The sequence below is a fragment of the Sorex fumeus genome, unplaced genomic scaffold (genome assembly GCF_029834395.1).
Source record: "Sorex fumeus unplaced genomic scaffold, SorFum_2.1 ptg000010l, whole genome shotgun sequence".
Classification (NCBI taxonomy): Eukaryota; Metazoa; Chordata; class Mammalia; order Eulipotyphla; family Soricidae; genus Sorex; species Sorex fumeus.
The window spans coordinates 19,094,831-19,108,388 of record NW_026606067.1 but is presented as its reverse complement, the minus strand read 5'-3'; the positions used below and the strand labels follow the sequence as shown (position 1 = coordinate 19,108,388).

At 40.3% G+C, this 13,558-nt stretch overlaps 1 pseudogene; it reads right to left on the bottom strand.

Moving 5' to 3' along the window:
- Nucleotides 1–11,002: 11,002 nt before the first annotated feature.
- LOC130020171 (uncharacterized protein C9orf85 homolog) lies at nt 11,003–11,473 on the bottom strand (annotated as a pseudogene).
- Nucleotides 11,474–13,558: the final 2,085 nt, after the last annotated feature.

Genomic DNA, 13,558 nt, shown 5'->3' with positions numbered 1-13,558 from the left:
AAATACAATTATTATTTTCAAATTTTGTGTTACTTACCTGTAATACTTAATAAAACCATATATATGAATTTAGACTATTACATCCTGGTTTTACTTTTAGTCAGTTTATTAAATATTCACTTGCATACTACTAGTTATGATATATGAGTGGTCATTATGCAATTCCAGAATAATTTATCTCTATTTATCATCTCAGAATGTTATGCACCCTGAACATTGTTATTTTCTACTTATATGTATTAGATTTATTTCTTTTTACCTATAACATTAGTGAAAATTTACTTGTCTACTCATTTTTTGGCTTATATGATCTCATATGATCTCAGAGATTAATGAGCTTCATACTTCTTATTCATGCCTCATAAGATTTTAGAAAAATAATATCTTTAATCAGCAGACCTCAGGCTTATTAGAAAATTAATTACCCAGAAACTGGGAAGATAGCTCAAAGGGCTGGAGCACTTGTTTGGCATGCAGAGGGTCCAAGTTCCACCCCCCACATGGCCAGTCTCTCGAGCACTGCCAAGAGGTTTTTAGTCCACAGCTCTAGTAGACCCAAGCAGCACCACTTCTCCAGGGCCACAGACTAAACCTTCTGTCTGCACACCTGCACGGCCATGCTGAGTAACTGAGAGTAACCTCAGGACCTTCGAACACCACCAAATTAAAATTAAAGTAATTGCCCAATAAGCCTAAGATACTCTGAATGGTGAGCTCTAGGTGTAAGAGTGAGGAGTCATTGGCAGGTGAAAGAGAATTTTAATTTTTACTGTCAGTTTCAGTTTCTCAAGAAGGAAAGAGCAGAAGATATGGCAGAAAAATAAAGGTCCAGACTGGAAAGGTAGCACAGCAAGTAGAGAACTTGCTTTGCATTTAATTGACCTGGGCTTGATTCCCAACACTGCATATGGTCCCTGAGCTCTGCCAGGAGTGATCCCTGAACACAGAGTTGTAATAAACTCCGAGCACAGTTGGGTGTGGCCAAAAATATTTAATAATAATAATAATGGTCCAGAAATGTGCCATCAGCGGGAAAAGTAGGTTTGTCCTTGTGAATTTCAATCCCATCAGATTCTATCTAAATAATTTAAGAAACTGGTTAAAGAAAGTTTGGTACATCTACACAATGGAGTACTATGTAGCTGTTAGAAAAGATAAAGTCATGAAATTTACATACAAGTGATACTACATGGAAAGTATCATGCTAAGTGAAATGAGTCAGAAAGAGAGGGACAGACATAGATTGTATTCATCTAGGGAACATAAAGTAACAAAATAGGAGACTAACATCCAAAAATAGCTGAGATAGGTACCAGGAGGTGTATTCCATGGCTTGGAGGCAAGCTGCACATACTAGGGGAAAAGACAACTCAGATAGAGAAGGGAGCACCAAATGAAGGGTGTTGGGAGCATCCTCCCAGGATGGGAGATGCATGCTAAAAGTAGACTATAGACCAAATATGATTGCCACTCAATGCCTCTTTTGCAAACCACAGCACCCAAAAGAGAGAGAGAACAAAAGGGAATGCCCTGAGGTGGGGTGGGATGGGGGGGTTGGGGGGGGAGGAATACTGGGATCATTGGCGGTGGAGAATGGGCACTGGTGAAAGGATGGATGCTCGATTATTGTATAACTGAAACCCAAGCACAAAATTCGTAAGTCTACAACTGTACCTCATGGTGTTTCACTAATAAAAATTTTTAAATAAAAAAAAGGAATTTGTATAATAAAATAGAAAACTGATTACAGTATATCTGAGATGAAAAAGGAATCATGGTATGGTATCATAGAATGGGACACCAAGACAATACTAGCATATGAAAATACTGGCCCTGAGTTCTAGAGTTGGAACTTTAGGTAAACAGAATTCACCTCTGCACGTGAGGACTTTAGAAATCAAGTAGGAAGAGACAAACTCTGCATTTAAAGTGGTTTATAGAGTCTTACAGACATTAAATACTTCTTAGACACACCTGATTCCTGAAGATTTGCAGAGTTTGGTTCAAGTTTCATGGATTTTGTGAGGCAGGGTTAAACAGAGACATTATTAAAAATTACCTCAAAGCTTCATTCAATGAATACTTCAAAAAGTAATATATACTCAAATTTTTTACCTCATTATTCCACTCTATTTTACTGCTGAGCATCATTTGAGAAAAAAATATAAATTTTTTTTCTTAAAAATTGCCTCAAACAGACTGGAAACATAGTGCAGCAGGAAAGGCACATCCCTTACATAAGGTCAACGTGAATCCGATATTAGCCTCCCATATGGTCCCCTGAGCACTGCCAAAAGTGATTCCTATGTGTACAGCCAGGAGTAACCCCTGACCATTGCCAGATGTGATCCCAAACCCAAAAAAGAAAAGAAAGCCTAAAGCACAAGAACTCAAAGAGCCTTTGATTGGGGCACTTTGGTGGTGGTGGTAGAAGTGCCACAATTTTATGTACCCACAGCATTAAAAGTGACATTGTTTCTATTATTTTTTAAAATATTTTACTTGACCGAGTTTTGGTGATATTTTTGGTTGGATGGGCTGGTGAGATGGTAAGGAGATTAAGGTGCTTGCCTGGCAATGTGGCTGACCTCAGTTCTATTTTGATAATGCCAGGAGTAATCCCTGAGCACTGCCTGTGTCCACTCCATTCCGCCCCAAAAAAGAAAAATTCTTCTGTCCACAGATCTCATCCCCAGAATTTTTTAAAATGGCTTTAGCTGAGGGTCAGGCACAGTAATTTATATTGTTCCCTTTTTTATATAACAATTATATTGAGACATAATTCATGTATCATAAATTTATATGTTGTTTTCCTCTGTTGATTTTTTAAAAGTTCACCCTTACAAGGTTAACAACAGAGTGAGTTTTAGTATATTTGCAAAACCGAATATATCACCACTCTGACTACATAATATTTTCATTACATCCCAAAGAAAACTGACACTTATTAGAAGACATTTCCCATATCTCATACCCACCAGGTCCTAGAAATCTCTAATCTAGTTTCTGTCTGTGGAGTTGCCTATTCTGGACAATTTCTATAAATAGGGATCATGCAATATTATGGTGTTTCATGTCTGACTTCTCAGGTTTCAGCCCTGTTCAATTTTAGTCACTCTGTTTTTATAGCCATAAAAGTTCTATTTTCTATTGCTTCCACTCATTGGCTATTATGAGTAATACTCCCACAAACATTCATGAAGAAGGTTTTGCATGGATATGTTTTCAGTTTCCTTGGATATGTGCCCGGAGTGAAACTGATAGGTTAGATGATAACTGTTTAACTTTTTGACAAACCCTTTCAGAAAACAGCACCATTTACATCCCACCAGTAATATATTAGAGGTTCTCATTTCTCCACCCCATTGCCCACATTTGTTACTGCCTACCTTTCTATTATAGCTGCCTCAGTGTCAATACTATATTCCCTCAGTGTCTCACTATTTGACTTGCACTTCTCTAATGATGCTGAGTCTGCTTTCACATACTTATTAGCAGCTGTGTATCTCTATATCTGTGTTTCTCTTTTAGAGAAACACCTGTTCAAGTCACTTAGCTGGCTTGACTTATTAATACTGAATTACTTTAATTCTTTGAAAATATTTGCATGTGATTTATCAGACAAGTGACTTACAAATATTTTCTCCCATTCTGTGGATAGACTCTAATATTGTCTTAGAAATCCCCTCCGTTGATTCAGTTAGGGTTTAAAACAATTGTTGCCTAGCAGACTTCTCATCCTGGCCACATAAGAGAAATTACCCAGAGAACCTTTCAAAAGCTTGATTCCTAGGCCAATTAAATTAAAATCTCTGCATATAGTAACTCAGACATTAGTATATTTTTTAAGCTGAGAAGTTTAAAATCTTCTCAGCTTTAAAATCTCTCAGGGGGGAAATAATAATAAAATCTCTCAGGAGATTTGAAAGTTGCAATCAAGTTAAACAAGTGAATCAAGTGAACAAATATTTTAAAATGATAATCCCTTTTAAAAGATAAAAAATAGAAAAGAGAAGGCCCATGAATTAAAAACAAAAAGATAAAAAGCCTTATGTTTCAACTAACCAATCCCCTCTAAAGACTCCTTTGCTCTTATCAAATGACCAAATTCTCATTCCAGTGCTTCAGAATTCCACACTGAAGTGGTCCTTATGAAAGTCAGAGGGCTCTACAAGATGATCCACTAAAATCTCTCTAGTCTTTCTAGTTAGCTCAATAAGTGTTCCATGAGACACTCTGTAATGTTCCCTTTACTCAGGCAAAACTATCATGTGTCACTCAAATAGTTTCCTAGCTTTGATGTATTCTCTAAAACCTACAAATACATTCCTTTCCTCCACTCCTAATCCAATGGGACCTACTCACTCCTTTATCTCCTCATACAGTAGTTTGTTGAGAGGTTTATTTATTCTGTGAACAAATCTAAATACTTTTTTGACAAATCACCAAACAGAGTTCCCTGAGACTGGAGACATATTACCATAACTATTGCTGGCTATATGATTAAATTACATAGCTCCCTTTTGTGCATAGGAAGGAAATCTAAAAGCAAGACAAACTGTGAACAATCAATACGGCAGTATTTTTTTATTCTATTCTTTTTTATTTTTATTAGTGAGACACCATGAGGTACAGTTGTAGACTTACAAATTTTTGTGTTTGGGTTTCAATTATACAATGATCAAATAACCATCCCTCCAACAGTGCCCATTTCCCACCACCATGGATCCCAGTATCCCTCCCACCCCTCCATCCCCTTTCTGTCTTTTTTTTCTAACAAAATTTGATGGCATTTTTAAAAATTTTTATTAGTGAAACACCATGAGGTACAGTTGTAGACTTACAAATTTTTGTGCTTGGGTTTCAGTTATACAATGATCGAGTACACATCCCTCCACCAATGCCCATTCTCCACCACCAATGATCCCAGTATACCTCCCACCCCCCATCCCCCCCATCTCACCCTGCCTTTGTGGCAGGGCATTCCCTTTTGTTCTCTCTCTCCTTTTGGGTGCTGTGGTTTGCAAAAGAGGCATTGAGTGGCAATCGTGTTAGGTCTATAATCTACTTTCAGCATGCATCTTCCATCCTGGGAGGATGCTCCCAACATGCTTTATTTGGCGCTCCCTTCTCTATCTGAGCTTCCTTTTCTACTAGCATGTGCGGCTGGCCTCCAAACCATGGAGTAAACCTCCTGGTACTTATCTTGGCTATTCTCGGATGTAAGTCTCCCATTTTGTTACTTTATGTTCCCCAGATGAATGCAATCTTTCTATGTCTGTTCCTCTCTTTCTGACTCATTTCGCTTAGCATGATACTTTCCATGTAGTACCACTTGTATGTAAATTTCATGACTTCATCTTTTCTAACAGCTACATAGTACTCCATTGTGTAGATGTACCAAAGTTTCTTTAACCAGTCATTTGTTCTCGGGCTCTCAGGCTTTTTCCAGATTCTGGCTATTGTAAAGAGTGCAATGAACAAACAATTGCAGATGTCATTTCGACTATACTTTTTTGTTTCTCTGGGATATATTCCCAGGAGTGGTATTGCTGGGTCAAATGGGAACTCGGTTTCTAACTTTTTGAGAATCGTCCATACTGTTTTCCAAAAGGGCTGAACCTGTCGGCATTCCCACCAGCAGTGAAGGAGGGTTCCTTTCCTGCCACATTCGTGCCAGCACCCGTTGCTTATAAAGATGTTTTTGAATGAAGGAATGAGTTGCTTCATGTTTTGAATGAAGGAATGAGGGGGAATAGGGACACATCCAGCAGTGCTCAGAGGCTACTCCAAGCTTGTTTCTTGGAGAGTGATGTTGTTCTGGTGATCAAGCCCAGGCCTCACACATGCAAATAATGTACTCCAGTATTTTGAGCCATCTTCCTCAATACAAGCTTTCTTTCTTGTTAAGGCAGTGCCATGGTTTGCCTTGGTAAACCATGCCCAGTCATGCTTGGAATAATGTCATTCTCTGGAACCATAAGAAATGCTGGTGATCAAACCAGGAGGTCAGTTGCAAGTGCCTTCACTCTTGCGATACCTCTCAAGCCTTAGTGCTTTTTTTGGGTGGGAGTGATCATGGGATTACATCCAGCAGTGCTCAGGATTTACTCCTGGCTCTGAACAACCTTATGAAAAAAATTAAAAATTAAAAATAAAATGCATGTGAACCACATTTCCCAAAAACACAGTACCTAAAAGAAGAGAGAGAGAACAAGGGGGAATGCCCTGCCACAGAGGCAGGGTGGGACGGGGGGGATGGGGTGTGGGGGGGATGCTGGGACCCGTGGTGATGGAGGATGGGCACTGGTGGAGGGATGGGTACTTGATCATTGTATAACTGAAACCCAAGCACAAAAATTTATAAGTCTATGACTGTACCTCATGGTGTTTCACTAATAAAAAAATTTTTTAAAAAAATCTTTATAACATGCATCATGAACTGGTAACACATTAGGAGTTGAAAATAAATCAATTATTAGAGCAAGATCATTCTAAGTATAAATAAATATGATTTGTCATTAATGAAAATATTGGAACAAAGACAAATTTTTTAAATAGAAACCAATATAGTCAGACTATATATCAAGATTAATGTCAAATAGTAAGACCATGGAAAGATTAAAAGACTATCAACTGATTTGCTTTACTAAAGGACACTCGATTCCTTGTATAGAAATAGTAGTTAAGAAAATAAACTCAAGTCCTCCTAAATTGTGATTAAGCTGATTCAGTTTTGTGATATTTAGAATGCATAAGATGCAATGGTCAGATACAGCAGAAAATGGCAACTGAAGAAAGAAGCTGTATTGAATATTCCTTCCTAGCACCTGCAGGAAGCAGTCCTAACTTTTCACTTCAACTTTCAACACTTGGTGCTTTGTAATTTATTCATCAGAGCCACCGCCTGATTTAATCGTCAGATTAAATCTGATGGCAAATAAACTAGATTATTTCATTAATCAAGCCTATACAGTAGCTTAAATGGTTTCTAGGTCAAAACAAATTCTGTGTAGGAAGCAAGCTCATCAGAAGATTCCCTATCAGGGGCTCACCTTTGCACACAGACATCAAAGCCTTCCTCAGCAGGCAGTGCAGAGTGAATTTGTCTGCCCTCCAATATAGCCAGCTGACTGGAAGATTTCAGTGCTACTTTTCTGCTATTAGGACAAATTGGTGGTTTGCTAACAAACTTGAGATCCCAGCCAAACCAATATTGGGTTGGATTGAAGGTTCCAATTTTACTGTTCCAGATCCTTTTAAAGTGTGTGTCTGTCCTCATAACCATGCCACCAGACCCTGCGTCAGGCTTTTTCACTCGGGGTGCCCAAGAGGGGGGACTGGTGAGACCCCTTCCCACCCCAAGAGACCCAGCTTGGGCAGCCAAAAACTTCCATAACTTAACCACCGCCATGCTCACAGCTGCTCTCCAAATGCTCGAACCAAGCCTCATCCATGAGTGAACCTATTTCTGGACTGCACAGCCGCATTCACAGCTGAGTGACAACTCATAACTCACACCACTCATACTCCAACAGTACTGCACTACATTTCATGGGGTTTAAAGTAGGAGGCAGCAAATCTTAGAGGGAAATAATTTTTTAAGATATATGTGTATAGATATAGATATAGATGATAGAGATAGAGATAGAGATAGATATATCACTGTATCACTGTCATCCTGTTGTTCATCGATTTCCTTGAGCAGGCACTGATATCGTCTCCATTCATCCTAGTCCTGAGATTTTAGCAAGTGCCATGTTGGAGGCTCTTTCAGGGTCAGGGGAATGAGACCCATCATTGTTACTGGATTTGGCATATCAAATATGCACGGGGAGCTTGCCAGACTCTGCCATGTGGGCAGGATACTCTCCGTAGCCTGCTGGGTTCTCTGAGAGCGAGAACTAGACAATAAGAGGTTGCAAGACCGCAAATGCACCCATGCACTTCTGGGAGCTTGGTTTAATAGTCTCTGGATCTTGGCCGTTGATGGGATTACATGGTACCGGGGCAGTTGGTGGGTGTAAATGTCTAGTTACTGGAAGATGGGGCATCTGGATGAAGAAGGCCCAGTCCCGATCCAAGCAGGCTTGGAGATCTCAGCCCCGGGTTCTGCACACCTGGGTTCCTCTGCCAGTTCCTTCATGCGTGAGGCTCATCTGAGCATGTGGAGAGTGGTCTTTTTTTTTTTTAATTTATTTATTTATTTATTTATTGAACCACTGTGGGAAGTTACAAAGCTTTCAGGTTTAGGTCTCAGTCATGCAAATATCAAACACATTTCCCTTTACCCATACTTATTTTTTACCACGAAGAACCCCAATAAAACCCCACCCTCCACCCCTCCCAATGCCTGCGAGGCAGATGAATTCTAGTTAACACTCTATCTGCTTTGATTAGATTCATTGTTTCAATAAAAGATGCACCACTATTATTTAGAGTTTACCACCCCCCCCAAATCAGATATTCTGAAAAAGCATTGTGAAATGATTTGCTTTCTACAGCTGGGTTCAAAAATTAAATGTTGGTTTTAGATTTCCACTATTTTACTTATTAACCCTGAAAGTATTTCTACTGAAAGTCAGATAATCAAGAGATTGGTTTCTGTGCTCTGGAGTCGTGGCCATGCTGGAGAGCCGCTTGTGGGGGGCAACTGGTGATCTCGGTAGGGCGTGAAGGACAGACCAGAATGCCCCCCTTCCCATGAGGTTTTAGTCGCCCCCACACCCCCGGCTCATACCTGCTGTCCACAAGGCTCCCATGCGGCTGCCATCCTTCTTTCCAGAGAGGAGAGGGCGAATGGGGCAACACCCTTTCCCCTCCGGGCAGACATGATGGCCTGGATTAACACATAGTCCATTCACTTTTCTGCTCCAAGCTGCTGGGTTCTGCATTAAGTCCTTGTACTTCTGGGGCCGTGGCTGTGCTGGAGAGCCGCTTGTGGGGGGCAACTGGTGACCTCGGTAGGGCGTGAAGGACGGACAGGAACGCCCCCCTTCCCATGAGGTTTCCGTCGCCCCCACACCCCCGGCTCATACCTGCTGTCCACAAGGCTCCCATGCAGCTGCCATCTTTCTTTCCAGAGAGGAGAGGGCGAATGGGTCAACACCCTTTCCCCTCCGGGCAGACATGATGGCCTGGATTAACGCATAGTCCATTCACTTTTCTGCATGGAGAGTGGTCTTAAACATGGCTGTGGCTGGGTTCCAGAGGTCTTCAGGTCTTCAGCTGCCGGGACTCTGCTCAGGGTGGGGAGGGAAACATATAAATATATATATATATATATATACATACACACACACACATATATAAGCACACAAGTCTCAACCTTTAACAACATGTTAGTGATCTTTTATAGAAGAACTTTATAGCCTCTGGGTGAAATACAATAATCTTCACACTCTTTCCTGTAAGAGAAATTTTTGTAGTATTTTCAGTGGTTTTTCATAACAAACAATACAAAACAAATTATTTCGGTTCTGTTTTGGGGCATGGGTTGGGATTCAGGTTGGAAACATCCAAAATACGGTGGTGTGATGGTAGTGGGATTGGTGTTCGAATATTAAATGTAATCAAATATTGTGACCTACTTTATAAAATTTGAAAAAAAGGGAAAAATGTGTGTGAGTGAGAGGAAGAGAGAAAGAGGAGAGAGAGAGACAGAGAGAGAGAGAGAGAGAGAGAGAGAGGTGAGGGGGAGAGGCAGGGAAGCAGGGTCATTTCCATAGGCTCTTTGGGAGAATTGTTTTCCAGAACTCGCTTCACTCGGAGGAAGCAGATTTCCAATGGGAACTGACCTCTGCTGGTCCTGTCATGGGCACTGCAGAGGGCAGCTCAAAGCACCTGGGTTAGATAGGTCTTCCTGGTGACCAGGTCACCCACTGGCACACTATCAACTTGATCGAGTTGAACCTTCTGATTCAACCTTGTGAGACCCTGTTCTTTAAACATCTCCAAATAGCCCACAGAGGTAAGTTGTCTTGGTATTTTCCTTCCTCTTTATCACCACTATTACCCACCCCCCCTTTTCTTATAACAAACCTTGATCCGATGTATATTTATTTGATTGATTCAACTTACCCAACCTCCCTCAGTTTCTTAAGTAACATGAGTTTCCATGACTGTATTGTTTGAGGTGGACGATTTCATGCCTTTTCAAAGTATGTATTACACTCCACACACCACCATCACCACCACCACCACCACTACCACCAATTTGTCTCCCTCACCACAGTCCACTGGACCTCTTCATCCTTCAGCGCTCCCTCCTGTCTAACTTTCTGATAACCACAGTTCTGCAGTGAGTCCAACGGTTAGTTTCCACTGATTTTCTCTCTGTGCTTTTCTTCTCCACATCCCACATATGGGTGAGATCATTTAATGTCTGTCTTTTTCCTCTGGACTTATTCATGTAGCATGACTGATTCTCACCCCCACTTCATTCATATTATGACAAAAGGCCAGAATCCATTTTCCCTTATGGTTGAGTAGTATTGTGTATGAGAGAGCAAGAAAAGAAAAAGATAAGGTGTTAAATATGACACGTAATAAACATACATGGTACACATAAGTAATCACATTTTCTTCATCCATTACTGTACTCCCAGGTTGTTTCTTTATCTTGTCTATTGTAAATAGTTTAGCAATGAACATAGGTGTTCATATTTCTCAAAATAGTGTTTTTGTGTTGTTAGAGGGAAAAAACTCCACATACTTTTTATGATGCCCAATATTTATCTTCGCAGACATTCTTGCAAATGTAACTTAAAGTTTCATAGTTTAGAAACTTTGTGTGAAAATTTTATAAATATTCAAATAACACATACAATTTCTAACATCCATATATATAAATTATGCTTGTTTCTAGAGGTTCATATGATTTTCTCATTAGGATTTCACAAAGTATTGTTTAGTAAAATACTCAAGAGAAAACTTGTTTAGTAAAATACTCAAGAGAAAGCTTGTTCAGAATTTCATGTTTTGGGCAGCCAGTTGGATGATATTAATCTATTTCATTGTCATCTTCTGTGTCATCTAAATCAATATCAAAATCTAAATCATCATTTTCCTCTTTATTTTTTTCTGCAGCTTCTTATATGGTTATAATGCAGATTTTCAATGTTTCCTGTCTTTTCTGTCTCTTTATAAAATGGAATAACATTATCTTCCTTCTTCCAACATTTTGAACAATCCTCAAGTTCACAGGTACCTGGTTAACATATTACATGATAAGAATCCTTCACTGTCTTCTGTGAACATTTAACACATTTTTAGACTTTGATACTGGCTTGAATTTGCTGTATTTGACATGCCATTTCAGGACTTCTTTACAGTGATGACATACTCCACCATGAAGCTTTGAGTTAATTTCCTTGGTCTTAATACTCTTATTAAACTTGTTGTTTTTGAAGCTAAATGTGTTCTGGTGCTTCTGGGGCCTGGAATGCATGCCATTTCTTTTCTGGGAGCTCATTGCCATCACCACATTCATTTGCAGTAAAGATGAGTCCAACGCAAGACGCACCAATACCCTTTTACATACCTTTATGCCTATAATTGCCACCATAAATGTCTGTCATGCTAATAGTCTTTCTATGCTTTATGTAAGAACTGCTTTCAGAATAAAGATCTCCAGGTTGTATGTATGTATGGGGTGGGAAAATATAGAGACATCACAGGAGGGTGTGAGGAAAGAAGTGAGACTGAAGATTGGGCCCCTGGAAAGTGATATCCAGTGATTAGTGAATACAAAGAATGTGGGTCAGACTGCTCAAGATAAAAATCTTGGAGGAAAGGATTATGGATTGGTAGACGTTGGGATAGAAGGTATTGAGTATCCATGGTAGTGATTGCTTACATGTCTCCACAAATGAGACACACCTTAGAAAAAAATCACACCACTACGCACAATAGTGGAGAGGAGACCATGTATGTTCAGAGAGTAAGGAGATCTAACTTTTGATTTTAAAAAAATGATTGCTATGTCTTTGTAAAGTGCTAATTATGACCCACATCTACTGATAACACAGTAAGTGATTTAGTGAAGGAATGGAAGAATATGAAAGTTAAAAAATAAAACAGAGGAGTGATATCTCAGACCTGGCTGATAGAATACACATGGTCAAATTCCCTAAAGCACAACTAGAAATCACCTGTGGAAAACATGGAGTCATCACTTGAGTGTTGTCTGGTGTGCCTAATTGACCTCTGTGTCTATGGGCCTGAAAGCTTGTACCCAAGACTAAATAAGATGGAAGGAACAGGAAGTGAGAATCCCTGTGGCCAAACGAGTCACCTCTGTGGTCTGCCAACTATGCTGGGGGAAAGCAGATACTGAGCAGACATCCAGATCTAGCACTGTGACCTCCTATATAGGTGTCACTTTTGCCCAACAGCAGACACTGAGGGGCTGGAACCAAACACTGAATCCAGGTTAACTTGGCAATATGGGCAGCCAACACCTCTCCACCTTTCTCCAGTATTTGGGGAGTTTGGAGGCTGGATCTGCAGCCTTCAATCAAGAAACAAGAATAGGGACTTTGTGCAATGACAGGAGCATGGTCTGGCCACAAATGGAGAGTCAACAGCCCTGAGCCTCTTAGTTGACCTCCACACCAAACCCACCAGACTGATCTTTTTATTCCACCTTTGCTACCACTGACCTGTAAACCACAGGAAATTTAAAATATAAAGCCACAGCACCATCTACTGGGAAAACAAATAAAAGTGACCCCAAAATGTAGCACTGTAGCACTATCCTCCCATTGTTCATCGATTTCCTCTAGTGGGCCCAGTAACATTGTGAGACTTGTTACTGTGTTTGGCATATCGAATAGGTCACAGGTAGCTTGCCAGGCTTTGCCATGCGGGCCAGATACTCTCAGTAGCTTGCCAGGCTCTCCAAGAGGGGCGGAGGAATCGAACTCGGGTTGGCCTGGTCTGCCGCTTGCAAGGCAAACTCCCCACCCGCTGTGCTATCACTCCAGCCCAAAATGTAGCCATAAACAATTCACCAGAAATCCAATTTTTAAATAACAGATGGAAATTATGAAATGAATGTCAACCTCCAGATAAAATTCAAAGACACAAAATTCAAGGGGCTAGAGGACAGAGCAATAATACAGTGTGTAGGGTACTTGCTTTGCAGGAGTTAAACCCAAGTTCGATTCCCAGCACCATGGCTGAGCACCCACAGCCTGGAGTAATTCCTGAGTGCAGAGGCAGGAGTAAGCTTTGAGCACAGCTAGGTGTGGCCTCAAAAACAAAACAAAAAAATTGGAGGATTTAATAAGGAATTTAGAAGAGTTACATAATGAAACTCAGCAGAAGTAGAAAATCTAAACACAGCGGGGTGAAGCGATAGTACGGTAGATAAGGTGTTTGCCTTGCATGTGGCTGATCCAATTTTGCTCTTCAGCATCCCATATGGTCTCCCAAACGTGACAGGACCATTCCTTAAGAGCAGAACCAGGAGTAAGCCCTGAGTATTACCAGTTGTGTCCCCCCCCCAAAAAAAAAAAGAAAAAAGAAAAAGAAAAAAACTCTAAACATAGAGAGA